Source organism: Lactuca saligna, chromosome 1, assembly GCF_052625555.1.
Source record: "Lactuca saligna cultivar CGN05327 chromosome 1, ASM5262555v1, whole genome shotgun sequence".
In the NCBI taxonomy this organism is placed as follows: domain Eukaryota; kingdom Viridiplantae; phylum Streptophyta; class Magnoliopsida; order Asterales; family Asteraceae; genus Lactuca; species Lactuca saligna.
Window position 1 is genome coordinate 170,701,046 of NC_136417.1, and position 12,981 is coordinate 170,714,026.

The window sequence follows — 12,981 nt, forward strand, 5'->3', positions numbered from 1 at the left end:
TAAAATCGTCTTTTATGATTAAATTAATAATATGAAATCCTGAAAATATTACTATTATAGTTTATCATGTAGTATATGAAAACCCCATTTGTTTTGAGAGTAAAACTTTTTTCATGTAGTAAAAATCCACAAACTATGCTTATTGTAGTTTATTATATGTGTTCGAAATGAATGAAGAAACCTTATCATGAATGACTAAATTTCAGTTTATGATGATAAACTAACAAGAAAATACATTCAATATTTAGAACTTATGGTTATACACTTTGCTCAACATACTACAAAGTGTTATGAAAGTTGTAAGTTGCTAACTAGTTTTTAACCTTTCTACACTGGTTTAGAAAAATCATACGAAATTGAAAACTGAATCCGTAAATTCTGAGAGTTCACAAAATATGTCTAGTTTATTCATAATTTTTATTATGATTTTTAGAAGATTTAATGCCTGTTAAAATGTTCATATCCACAGACTGGTCCAAATTCCTTTCTGAAATGATAGACAGTTTTGTAAAAATCACCATAAATCGTAGAAAAATTGTATGGAGATGTGCAAGTAGTCATTTTAAAGATATGAACCTAAAATATTTGCATATTAAACAGTTTTGAAAGTTATTAAGCTTAAGATAGTCAAAACAGTTTGTGAATAAGACTCAACTTTTCTGATAAAAGCTGTTGTTTGAGCTTAGCTAAGTTTTTGGTGTTTTAACTTGTATTCCCCCCCCCCCCCTAAAACTTGAAGTAAACATGAAAATGTAGGGGGTATGAACTCACCTTGAGTTATTTTAGAAGATGGATGATGAAGAAGAGAAGTATTCAACTCATGAACACTTTAGAAGATGCTTGAAGATTCTAGGATCTAACAACAAATATGACGAGATTTGTGTAAGGAACTCATGATTTGAGTGAAGAAATGTAAGGAAATAAAGTGTAGGATGAAGGTACTTACCAAAAGTAGATGAAGAACTTGAAAATCAGCCTTGAAATCTCGAAATTTAGAGAGAGAAGTGAGAGAGAATGAAGATTGTTCTTTGGTGGAGAATGAGAGAAATGTGAGAAATGTGAGGAGGGATAAGGGTTTCCAGCCTTTGACCAAGAGTGTGGCTGGAGAAATGGTGGTAAAGGACAATGAAATGACTAGATATAGTGGAAGGACAAGGGCTGGTCATTGAGTGGGTATGCGGTGGTTGCTTGTGTCATATACTAAGGCAAAGTCTGTCCACCCATAAATCTTACCTACTAGATTTTATTCTTAGGCAATGATTTTCCCCAAAATATAATTAAAATATGAATATTTCGGGTTTATTATGCTAAAAAACGAGTTTGGGTGAAAATCATGCGTTAAAATCACGAAAAACAGGTTCAAAACGCTAAAAATATTGAAAACCGGGTAAAAATTGCTATAATCCGAAATTCAAGGCCGAAGGTGTGAAGGTTCGGCTCCTTAGGAGCATAGAACCGAAGGTAGAGTTCGGTTGTATATGGGAACCGAGAGGTCTCGAAGGCGACTCTTCAGAAGGGACCGAAGGTAGTCTTCTCGGACCGAAGGTAGCCTCTCCGACCGCAGGTTAAGTTCGGTTCCTTAGCAGGTTTGGTTCAGGAGGTGGTTTCGGTTCTCAGGAGGTTTCGATTCCTAAAGGGAGGTTCGGCTCCTAAGCGGGTTCGGCTCCTTAAGGCTGTTTTTCGTGTAAACTTCCGTTTTCGAGCGGTTTTCGACTAAATTAAGGGTCGGGATGCCCCGAGTTATTATAAGAAGTTGAGAGAGATTTTGAGAGAGATTTAGGAGAGATTTCACACACTTGGAGAGATTTGGGAGAGATTTTACATTCTTGGAGAGATTTATCGTAAAGAGAGAGATTTGGGAGAGATTTCACATTCTTGGAGAGATTTCTCATATAGAGAGAGATCTGGGAGAGATTTCACACATTTGGAGAGATTTGGGAGAGATTTCACATTCTTGGAGAGATTCCTCATACAGAGAGAGATCTGGGAGAGATTTCTCATATAGAGAGAGATTTGGGAGAGATTTCATATACTCTGAGAGATTTGGGAGAGATTTCACATTCTTAAAGAGATTTCTCATACAAAGAGAGATTTGGGATAGATTTCACATTCTTGGAGAGATTTATCATACAGAGAGAGATCTGGGAGAGATTTCACATACTTGGAGAGATTTGGGAGAGATTTCAATTGCGGCCTTTTTAAGTGTTTGGCTTTTTAACGCAAGGTTTGTACATCTCGTTAAGTCTCATTATGATTGTTATATGCCCCCGAGGGTTAAGGAATAATGTTTTAGCAAGTAATTTCATCACTTACCCTGATTAGGTTTTAGAATTTCCAAACACGTGAAAACTCTAAGTGATATTTTGTATTAAGATTGCGAGTTGGACAATAAGAAACATAATGGAAACCCTAATATACAAGGGTTAGATGAGTTGACCGGTTTGACTTGTTGACTTTAGTTGACTTTGACTTGGCCAAAAATTGATGGTTGTCACAAAAAAAAACAAAAATATCATAAACATCATATCATAAAATAACAAAATAATTATTTATTAAATTGAAAAAAGAAAGTTGCTACTCTAAAATACATAATCTTCAATAAACATATATCAACCTACAACTCTTGTTTTTTTTTTTGTAAAGCCACTAATAAGATCCAATGCTGTTTGAAGTTGCTTTTCAAGATACCCGGCCCTTGCTTTTTTTTTTCCTCTTGTTGGGCGTTCATCATTTCTTTAAGCTCTACACATTAAAAATATAAACATAAGTTGAAGTGTAACTGTTTACCAAACAACAATATATCACTTATAGTTACCTGAAACTCCTCCTAATATAAGTCGCACATTTATTTCCCTACTTATGCCCAAGCGTACCCTTCTGGATCTACTCTTTGTTTAAAGGACTGACTAATAACGTGTGCACAAGGGCCTGGTAGCATTAGCCTGCAAGTAATCATGTGATGTGTTTAGTTATGAATTAATATATAGGTGTAAACCAAAATTTAATACATAAAAAAAAATTTGTAATTAAGATTTGAACTGGTAACTCACGTATTTTTCCAAACATGAACATTAAAACATCCATCTCGTCCACAGCCTTCAGAGGAATTATTTTCACCTTCTACACTTTCCACTACAGATCCATTCATGGGTGGTTGTGTTGGTGATGGGGTAGATTTTGGGATAGGTGTTGTTGATGCGGTATATTATGGGGTAGGTGTTGGGATAGATGTATATGTTAAGGATGTGGTAGTTCCTTTACTTAAGGAGGGTGTGGTAGTTATTGTAGTTGTGGAGGATGGTAGTGTAGATGAAGGTTTTAAGGTTGTGGTAGTAGATATAAGTGTTGATGATGTGGTAGTGGGTGTTGGTCTTGAGGATGGTTTAGATGATGTACGTTCTGAAGTTTTCATTATTGATGTTCTTGTTGACGATTGTATTGTTCCAGTTTATGAAGTTTTAATTGTTTTTTCTAAGGAGGGTGTGGATGTTTTTAGTGATGCCGAGGAAATGGTAGTCATGGGTGATGTTAATGATATAGGTTTAGGGGTTTTGTTGGTAGATGTTATAGGTGCTTTGGATGTGGTTGTTGGTATTAGCAAGTCAATTTCTTCATCTTGTAAGTGTCTGTTTATGAATTTTGCAGCAGAAATCCAGTTGCGTTTCATAACTGGTAATGCAATGAATTTATTTGGCTTCACACCGAATGCTCCTTTTGTGTCACACCCCCGAACCAGACGGCGGAAACGTTCGAGGGCTCGTGTGACTTAAATTGAAATATCATCACAATGAATATACATGAAACATAACATAAACATCCCCATGCATTAATACATTACAATCGTCATTGTTCACATCTAGTACATTGTTTACATTACATAATCCATAGCATAAATTTTTTGAGAGTCACAAAACATAACATCCTAACACACTTGGCAATTTTCTTCACCTTATCTGTTACCTGAGAATACAAGTTATTTTGAAAACGGTCAATATATTTAATGTTGGTGAGTTCATAAGCAGGTTTGATATGAAAATGTTTTGTGTAGTTTGTAAAACCCAGAAAATCTGCTATTTTCTGAAAAGACAATTGTTTACGAAATAGGTGTGATGATCCATAAGTACACGAATGATTTCAAACATGTAAAAGTAGTATGAATTCTTGCATTATAGTTATTGAAAGTGAAAGTGAATAATGTTGTTCCCCCGGAAAACCCAATGTTTTTCGATATAAATAATATGATCGTTTTGTTTTATTGTATCGTCACAACGAATGAATATGATTTCCCATGATTACGTAGATGGCATTGGATCTCTATGTGAGTCGTTATAACCATGCATAATAATGACTATTTCGTCTGTTTTGACATTCTAGTGAAAGCCGGTATTGAATTTAAGATTTTGTCAGCCTAGACTAGCCGAGTCTAACTGTAGAGAACAGCTCAGGTGTGGGGGAGTCACCCCCGTATAGATCTATACACAAACTCTCGCTCTCCCTCCAGGAGACTTTGATTATAACTACAGATTACGACCGACACTTATTGGTGTCGCCCGTTATCACTCACAAAATCCAATGAAATTGAATAACCTTGTTTAACAACCTGATTTATGTTTACTTGAATAAAAGGGTAAGCCTAACAGACGAAGAGGAGAGGACTCGGAGCCCACTAATCACGTATGTTATTATAGGCTGTCGAGTACGTGACGGACACGTTAGCTCATCACACATTATGATTGATTTGGACCTTACTAGCAATGCAAATGGGCCAATGCGGCTTGATACCATGGAAAAGCCATTGAGGATCCATTAGGCATGTAATTGGGTCACCTGAGGCCCAATAAACATGTATTATTTATGTTGGGCCAATAGTCATGTTAATGGGTCACGAAGGCCCAATAAGAATGATTAGAAGTATTAAATCCCAACCGATATAATGTTTACTTGTTTTGTATAGTATTAATGACGTAAGGTTTGTTTCACACGAATTGTTTAATCGAAAAGTCGCCACATTCGACAAATTGTTTTATAATGATATATATATATATATATATATATATATATATATATATATATATATATATATATATATATATATATATATATATATATATATATATATATTTAAATCCATAAGTTATTAAAAATTATGTATTTTTGACCCAATTATTTGAATATTAACATAACTGACCCAGAAATAATTGTTTGATCAATTCAGCCCCTTTTCTAGTAAAAATGACAAAATTTTACCCCTTTTTATGAAAAATGACATTTTAGGTCCTTAGATTATGTTTCTTGACATTTTCGGCCCAAACACTCATTTAAATCATGATTTCAGCCCAAAAAAAAGGGTTTGGATAGTTTCAGGCCTTTAATTAAAAAGATTTACACTTGTAGTCCAAATTTTTGTAATTTTTACAATTTTAGGGTTAATTAGATTTGTTATGGCCCAACAAGGCCCATTGAAGGTAAGCTAATCCATTTTAAGCCCATTATGGCCCAAAATATTAAGTTTCATGAAAATGGGTCCAATTAGAGCCCATTTAAGAGTTCTAACTCAAAATAGTCAAATTAGAGGCTTATTGGTCCATTAAGCCCAATAAGAAAATCCTAGTCCTTATTGGACTTCAACCGGAATTTTTAGGGTTTCCAATCTTTTGTTGACTATTTGAAGTGTTGACTAGAGTGTTTGATAGGATTTTGTTGTTATTGAATAAACATCATGTTTTCAAGTCATGGTTACAATTATTGATAACGCTTACATAAGGATAGAACTTCCTAGCCAAATTTGCTAGTTGTGACATCATCCCCCGTTAGAGGGAATTTCGTCCCGAAATTCTTTTTGGAGCTAGATTTGAGAATGCGAGAATATGTGAGGGTACTTTTGCTTCATCTGGTCTTTGCACTCCCATGTGGATTTCGGTCCACGTTTGGCGCTCCACCGAACTTTCACAATTGGAATGCGACTTTTCTTAGTACGCTTCACTTCTCTGTCCATGATTTCAACTGGTTCCTCGATGAACAGGAGATTCTCGTTGATTTTGATTTCTTCCAAAGGGATGACAGGAGTTTCGTCGAATAAGCACTTCTTTAAATTGGAAACATGGAACACGGGGTGTACACTATTGAGCTCGGTAGGTAGCTGCAGTCTATAAGCCACTGGACCAATTCGGGCAAGAATCTTGAATGGTCCAATGTACCGTGGGTTTAGTTTTCCCTGTTTCCCGAAACGAACCACCCCTTTCCAGGAAGAGACCTTTAGCAACACCCGATCCCTGACTTGAAACACCAATGGCTTTCGCCGTTTATCAGCGTAGCTCTTTTGTCAGTCTCTTGATGCTTGAAGTCGAGCTCTGATATGAACTATCTTCTCTTTCATTTTGCGTATGATTTCTGGTCCTGTTAATGCATTGTTTGGTGTCTGTCCTCTTGCTAGTTGAGTGTCACCTACCTCAGCCCAACACAATGGTGATCTACATTTAGGACCATATACTGCTTTGAAAGGAGCAACTTTGATGTTTATGTGATAACTGTTGTTATATGAAAACTCAATTAAAGGTAAGTGGGTATCCCACAATGTAGATTCTTGTCAGTCGCTCCATCTTGTATGTCTCCTTTATTGGCAGGAAATGGGCGGATTTTGTCAACCTATCAACTATTACCCATATGGCATCCATTCCATTAGTTGTCTTGGATAATTTGGTCAAAAAGTCCATGGTAATCCTTTCCCATTTCCACTCGGGTATTACCGGTTGTTGTAATATTCCTGAGGGATTTTGATACTCTACCTTCACTTTAGCACAAGTGAGGCACTTGCTAACGTAAGTGGCAATCTTTGCCTTCATGTTAGGCCACCAATAACATTGCTTAATATCTCGGTACATCTTATCTGATCCTGGATGGATGGAGTATCGTGTCTTATGAGCCTCATTCATGACTACCTCTCTGAATCCCCCAAGTTTAGGGACCCAAAATCGGTTCATGAATTAATATGTTCCGTCCTTCTTGACTTCGAAGTTCTTTTCCATTCCATGTAACGCTTCACTTGTTCTGTTTTCGGTTTTCATGGCATCGAACTGGGCTGCTTTGATTTGTGAGGACAGATGTGATTGAATGGTTATTGAAAGAGTTTTCATACGACGATTTGAGTATTCTTTCCGACTCAAAGCATCAGCTACCACGTTAGCATTGCCTGGGTGGTACTTGATTTCGCACTCATAATCATTTAGCAGCTCAACCCATCTTCGCTGCCTCATGTTTAACTCCTTTTGATTTAAAATGTATTGGAGACTCTTGTGGTCAGTGAAAATAGTGCACTTCGTACCGTAAAGGTAGTGCCTCCAAATCTTCAAAGAAAACACCACGGCTCCCAATTCAAGATCATGGGTGGTATAATTCACCTCATGTGTCTTTAGTTGTCGGGATGCATAAGCTATCACCTTACCACGTTGCATGAGTACACAACCTAATTACTGATTCGAAGAATCACATTAAACTATGACGTCCTCAGTTCCCTCTGGTAAGGATAGTACTGGTGCACTACAGAGAGCTCGATTCAGAGTTCGGAAGGCAACCTCCTGCTTTTTCGTCCATTCAAATGGTACGCCATTCTGTGTAAGAAGCGTAAGTGGCTTGGCTGTTCTGGAGAAGTTCTGAATTGTGACAACCCGGAATTTTCATTCGGTCAAACCCTAAAAGTCAATCACTTCATATTATAAGTCAAGTTCACTTTTACTTGTTTTTAGGAAATTAAAGTTCGTTTGATTATTTTAATAATTAATCTTTAAACGAATGGGTGAACGGATGGGCCGTCTCGGGTCTTGAAATTTCTAAACCGCGAATACCACGTAGCTTAGAAGTTCACGGCCAAACTTTTATGTTCGGGCTGTAAACTACCCTAAAAACCGTAAACTCATGCCTTAAGCATGAGTTTACTCCCCAAAGTATATCACTTTTCATTTTTACCCAAAAGAGTAAACTCCAAAAACTCTCTCAAGTATCATCCAAGTTTTTGCTCAATATCTTCAATCTAGTAAGTGTTTCTAGCCCTTTTAAGTTAGTATAACACTTAAACTAGTGATTGTACATCTTTTTATCCATCCATTTATGTGTTTTGACAAGATTTCCAAAACACCAAGAAAACCAAGAACACACACTAGTGTTCTTGGACTTTAAGTTCATTTCAAGCTTCCACAAAGTAAGTACTTCTATCCTAGAGTCATTTAAAGCTTTCTATACATATTTATACCAAGGAAAAGTCCCAATAACACCAAGAACAAGGTGTTCATGGTTTTGGGAGGCTCCCAAAACCATAAACACCAAGTATAGTGCCATAGGGTGCTTTAGGGTGTCTAGATGCTTCACAATGCCTTAGGGACTTATCTAGATCCATCCTTCATGTGTATATCACATAAAAGAACACGAAAAAAAAATCATTTTTATGTGTTTACGGTTTGGGGATCTCCCAAAACCATAAACACCCCAAAAGGTGTTTAAATGTTCCATATTTACTCCTAATGCCTAGAATCTAACCTAAGCTATTACCTTGAAGTGTTTAGGACTTTAAAACACCAAAATACCTTTGTCCATAAGAGTTTACGGTAGTAAACTCATGGAGAAATGGTCCTTAGACCGTAAACTCCATTTAGGAGTGTTTTGATGCCATACAACACTTCCTAAGGCTTAAACATGAAGTAGGAATGCTTGGAATAGCTTAGAAGACTTAAAAACAACAAATGGTCAAAAGGTTAGGAGCTTACGGCTGTAAAAGCAAGAGTTTACGACCATAAACTCAAGGGGTGTTGGTCTTTAGGGAGTAGACTCATTTTAGGGGTTCCCTTGAACCCTAAAACCCAATAGCCTTGCCCTACAACACTTAGATGCACTCCTTGAGACTTATAACACATGTATAAGCTGTTTAGCTTGTCCTAGGGTGTCTTGACTTGTTTATTAGTTGTTTAAAGACTAATTGGATACATATATGTGATATTATCTGTTAACTAGGATCATAGAGTGTGTTCAAGACTTCACTTGACACCTAGCAGTCCTACATCTTCAGTTCATCCGTACCACTCACTACAGGTGACTTCATACCCCTTAATTAATGTTTTAAAGGTTTTATATAGTTTTATGGGGGGATACAAGTAGAATCATGCTAGTTATTATATCAATCACATGTGATTAATAAGCAGTATTCAGATGATTTACTACTCATTAGCCGTTTTACCAAACGGATTTCTTCAAATGATTTTCATAAATGTTTATACATTTAAAACTTCTTATTATACACTGTATGTTTCATTTCTAACTCATTTACAATTGTGTCTCCACCAAATGCTTCTTTATACTTAAACTGTTTAGCAAATCCATGTTGTCAACCCGTTTTATAGATTGACGTCAAGTCGATCTTTTCTTAGATAATAATTATGTTCAAAGGTTTTACAAAACTTATTTTATGATTTTATATTATCAATTGCATGTCTATGTATGTATAGTTATATAAGAAATGTTTAAAAGGCTTAGGAAGGCCTGCCCGCCCTATTTCCTTTTCGCCCTTGAGATGTGGTCTAGTGGGACATCGGGTATCCATCCGAAGGTTGTTTAAATACTAGTTATATATTATGTGTACGTATATACTCATAAAGGTTCTCCCAGTTCATTCAATACCATTGGGTAGCAAGGGTATACTTCCATGTTCATACATACAAGTTACATTACTAGTAAGTTACCATTTTGGTAGTTTAGGAAGACAATTATCAGTAGAACGCGATATCATACAATGAGTCAGTTCATTCATGAGTAAATACTTGCTAGATAGAGAGAGAACACACATTACAGCTAGTACACACAGTACATTACTATACATGCTAGATAGAGAGAGACCACACGTTACAGCTAGCACACGCAGAACATTACAGTACATTACTATACTATTACATAGATACATCTACATGAGTACATTTACATGAATACGTTTACATATATATGCTTACATGAGTACATTTACATAGATACATCTACAGGAGTACATTTACATGAGTACACTTACATGAGTACGTTTACATAGATAACATATGATGAGTTACTAGTACATTTTATATGTATAGATTCTGTTATATAATCCTCATTCTTATCTTCACTTTGTGATACAATCACATAATCGGCGAGATAGATTGGATTTAATATCCAAGTACCAAAGGATACTTTGTGGGATTAACCATTCCTGAAATCTCTATTAGCTACAGAGGTAAAAGCACATCCACGGATGTCAATGGTTGATACCATTATTGTTGGGCTGAATTTTATTTTGATGTTGCGTCTTTTGGGCTCGATAGTTTATTTAATTTTTTATTCCGGTTTGGGCCTGTCCAACCGTGAGCCTTTTATGTTTTATATATAAGAATATGCTTGCATGCATATTAGGTTAACGATTGAAAAGATTTTAGCGATTACTCTAGAGCTTAACGATAGATTGCAGGTTTCTTTAATCGTTCTTGTAACCTTCTAATCCTCTATAGTTGATGTTCTTAATCGAGCTCTTCTGAGGATTCTGTTTAATCATTCGACTCGTTTGATTCTATCTTGTATTGTTCTTATTATTGCGTTCTTACTGTTTTATACTTATATACTTGTTCAAGATTTAATCGATCTTCATTGATTAAAGGTCTTTAATCTCATCAATTGGTATCAGAGCAGGAGGTTGTGTAATCGATACACATCTTTTCTGTGAAAAAGATTTCCATTAGGGTTTTTCCGCAACTGTCGATATTTATTGAGCCGTCATCTCATTATTGACGTATCTTGATATTTATTGTTTTGCCCTAATCTGCTTTATTACAAGTCTAATCTTTGAATAGGTTTTTTCGATCATAATGGATGAGACGCAATCAAATCCAATTAATATTTCCAACAGCATTGGTTCGACGACAAAGATTCCTATCTTATACACCCATGACTATGAAGTATGGGCGCATCACTTCGAAGACTACGTGATCAGATCTGAGGATAATGGATACCTCATATGGGAAGCCATCATTAATGGACCGTTTTCTCATTCTACAATGTCCAGGATTATTAAGACACAAAAGGAGTACAATGATCTGCTGAAGGATGTTAAGGATATTGCACAAGACGAGAAGGACAAATTCCAGTGCAATATCAAGGCGTTAAGGTTAATCAGATTCGCCCTTCAATCCGACACCTTTAGGTTGGTCAGCTCATGCACGACGGCGAAGGAAGTTTGGGATAGACTTCGCGAACTGTATTCTACAGACAAAGATCTTGAACATTCTATCCAAACCTTGCTCTTATCTGAGTTTGGAGAATCCAGGCAAGGAGCCGAAGAATCAGTGACCCAGACGTTCGATCGCTTCAATCATCTTTTCAGCAAGATGATCAAACACGATATTGAAAGGAAGCTCATCGAGTAGAAGGTTACTTTCTTGAATGGACTGAGGTCTGAATAGAGAGCAGTGGTTTCTACAGTCAAAGCCCATGAGCAGTTTAAATCATATTCCTTGGCGAAACTGGTGGGTATTCTAAAGTCCCAAGAGAAGATTGTGGTGCAAGAGAAAAATGTCGTTTCTAACCTTGGTTCGTTGGCCCTCATATCAAAATGTAAAGCTGTGATGGAGGATGAAGACCTCAACCTGGAGGAGTATGACCTCACGACTGAGGATTATGCCATGATGGTGTCCAATCCCAAGAGGTTCATAAAGAAGAGATTCCCCAGCAATAAAAACCGAAACTGGCAGGGGAGTTACAGCTCAGAAAAGGTGAACAATGAACTGAAGGTTGAGGAGCCCAAGAAGGAACCGATGGTGGATGGTGATTCCGGAGTAAGCTGTTACTACTGTGGTGGGAAAAACCACTATGCTAAAGACTGTGTGCTTAAGAAAATGGCTGAAAAGGATGATGGAAAGGATGAGGAAGCTGTGTTGCAAAAACGGCTGGATGAGTTGAGAAAGAAGAAGTCTACCGCTAACCCTTCTATTAATGCTCTTATTGTGCAGGGTTCGGTTGCTGATGACGAGTTCGGTAGCACTGAAGTTTGGTCCACCGACTCAGAAGACGAAGAAGTGAGGAAGCCTACCCATGGAAAGGCTTATGTGGCAAAGGAGAAGAGCAGTGGAGGAAGATGCTTCATGGTGTCTGACGTATCTCTAATAAGGGGATACAACACCGATGGTGGAAGCGATGGACCGAAAGTGTAGGAGGACATGTGCTTTACGGCCAAACCACTCAGCCAGCAGTTCAATGAGCTCGACGAACTGATAAAGAAGGTACAATCAGTTTTTATTTCATCCAAAGTACCACCATCCTCATATGAGAAAGAACTAAAAAACGTTAATACAAGAATTTCTCATCTAGATAGTAGCTTAACTCAAACTCGAGTCACCAATTCTAACCTAACTGATCAATTAAGCAGGGTGGCATCGAAGAGTGAGGAGCGGAGAATGTGGATCGAGTTGAAGGAGTCTGAATTAGTTAAAGTTAAAGACAAAAACATTTATTTGCAAAGAGATAATTTAAAATTGTTAAAACAGCGGAATGTTTTTTGTTTAATTGCAAAACGTCTATATTCTAATATTACTCAGCTTCACCTAGACTGTGAAATAGGCCAAAAGATCCATCGCATGATTTTGCCCTTCCTTGAGTTTAAGGAGGATGAAATCGATGCCGAAGCCTACAATTGTGAGAGTGTGATATCGTCTGATGATGTCAATCCGACCTACATGTATGGACTGGACAAAATTGAGTCCTTCATTAAATCCAAGGACCACAAGGACATGCTTAAAAATCTTTTGGATGAAAATGATAGACTTAAACTGAGAACCGAAACCATACAAAAATTTGACTCTTTAAACACCAACGTAAGCTCAGAAAACAAAATTGATGTTGAAAATGCATCTGAGCTTAACGAGGACGAAAACATGAGTGAAATTTCTGTAGAGGATACGGTTGACTGCTCAGAATTTGTTAAAA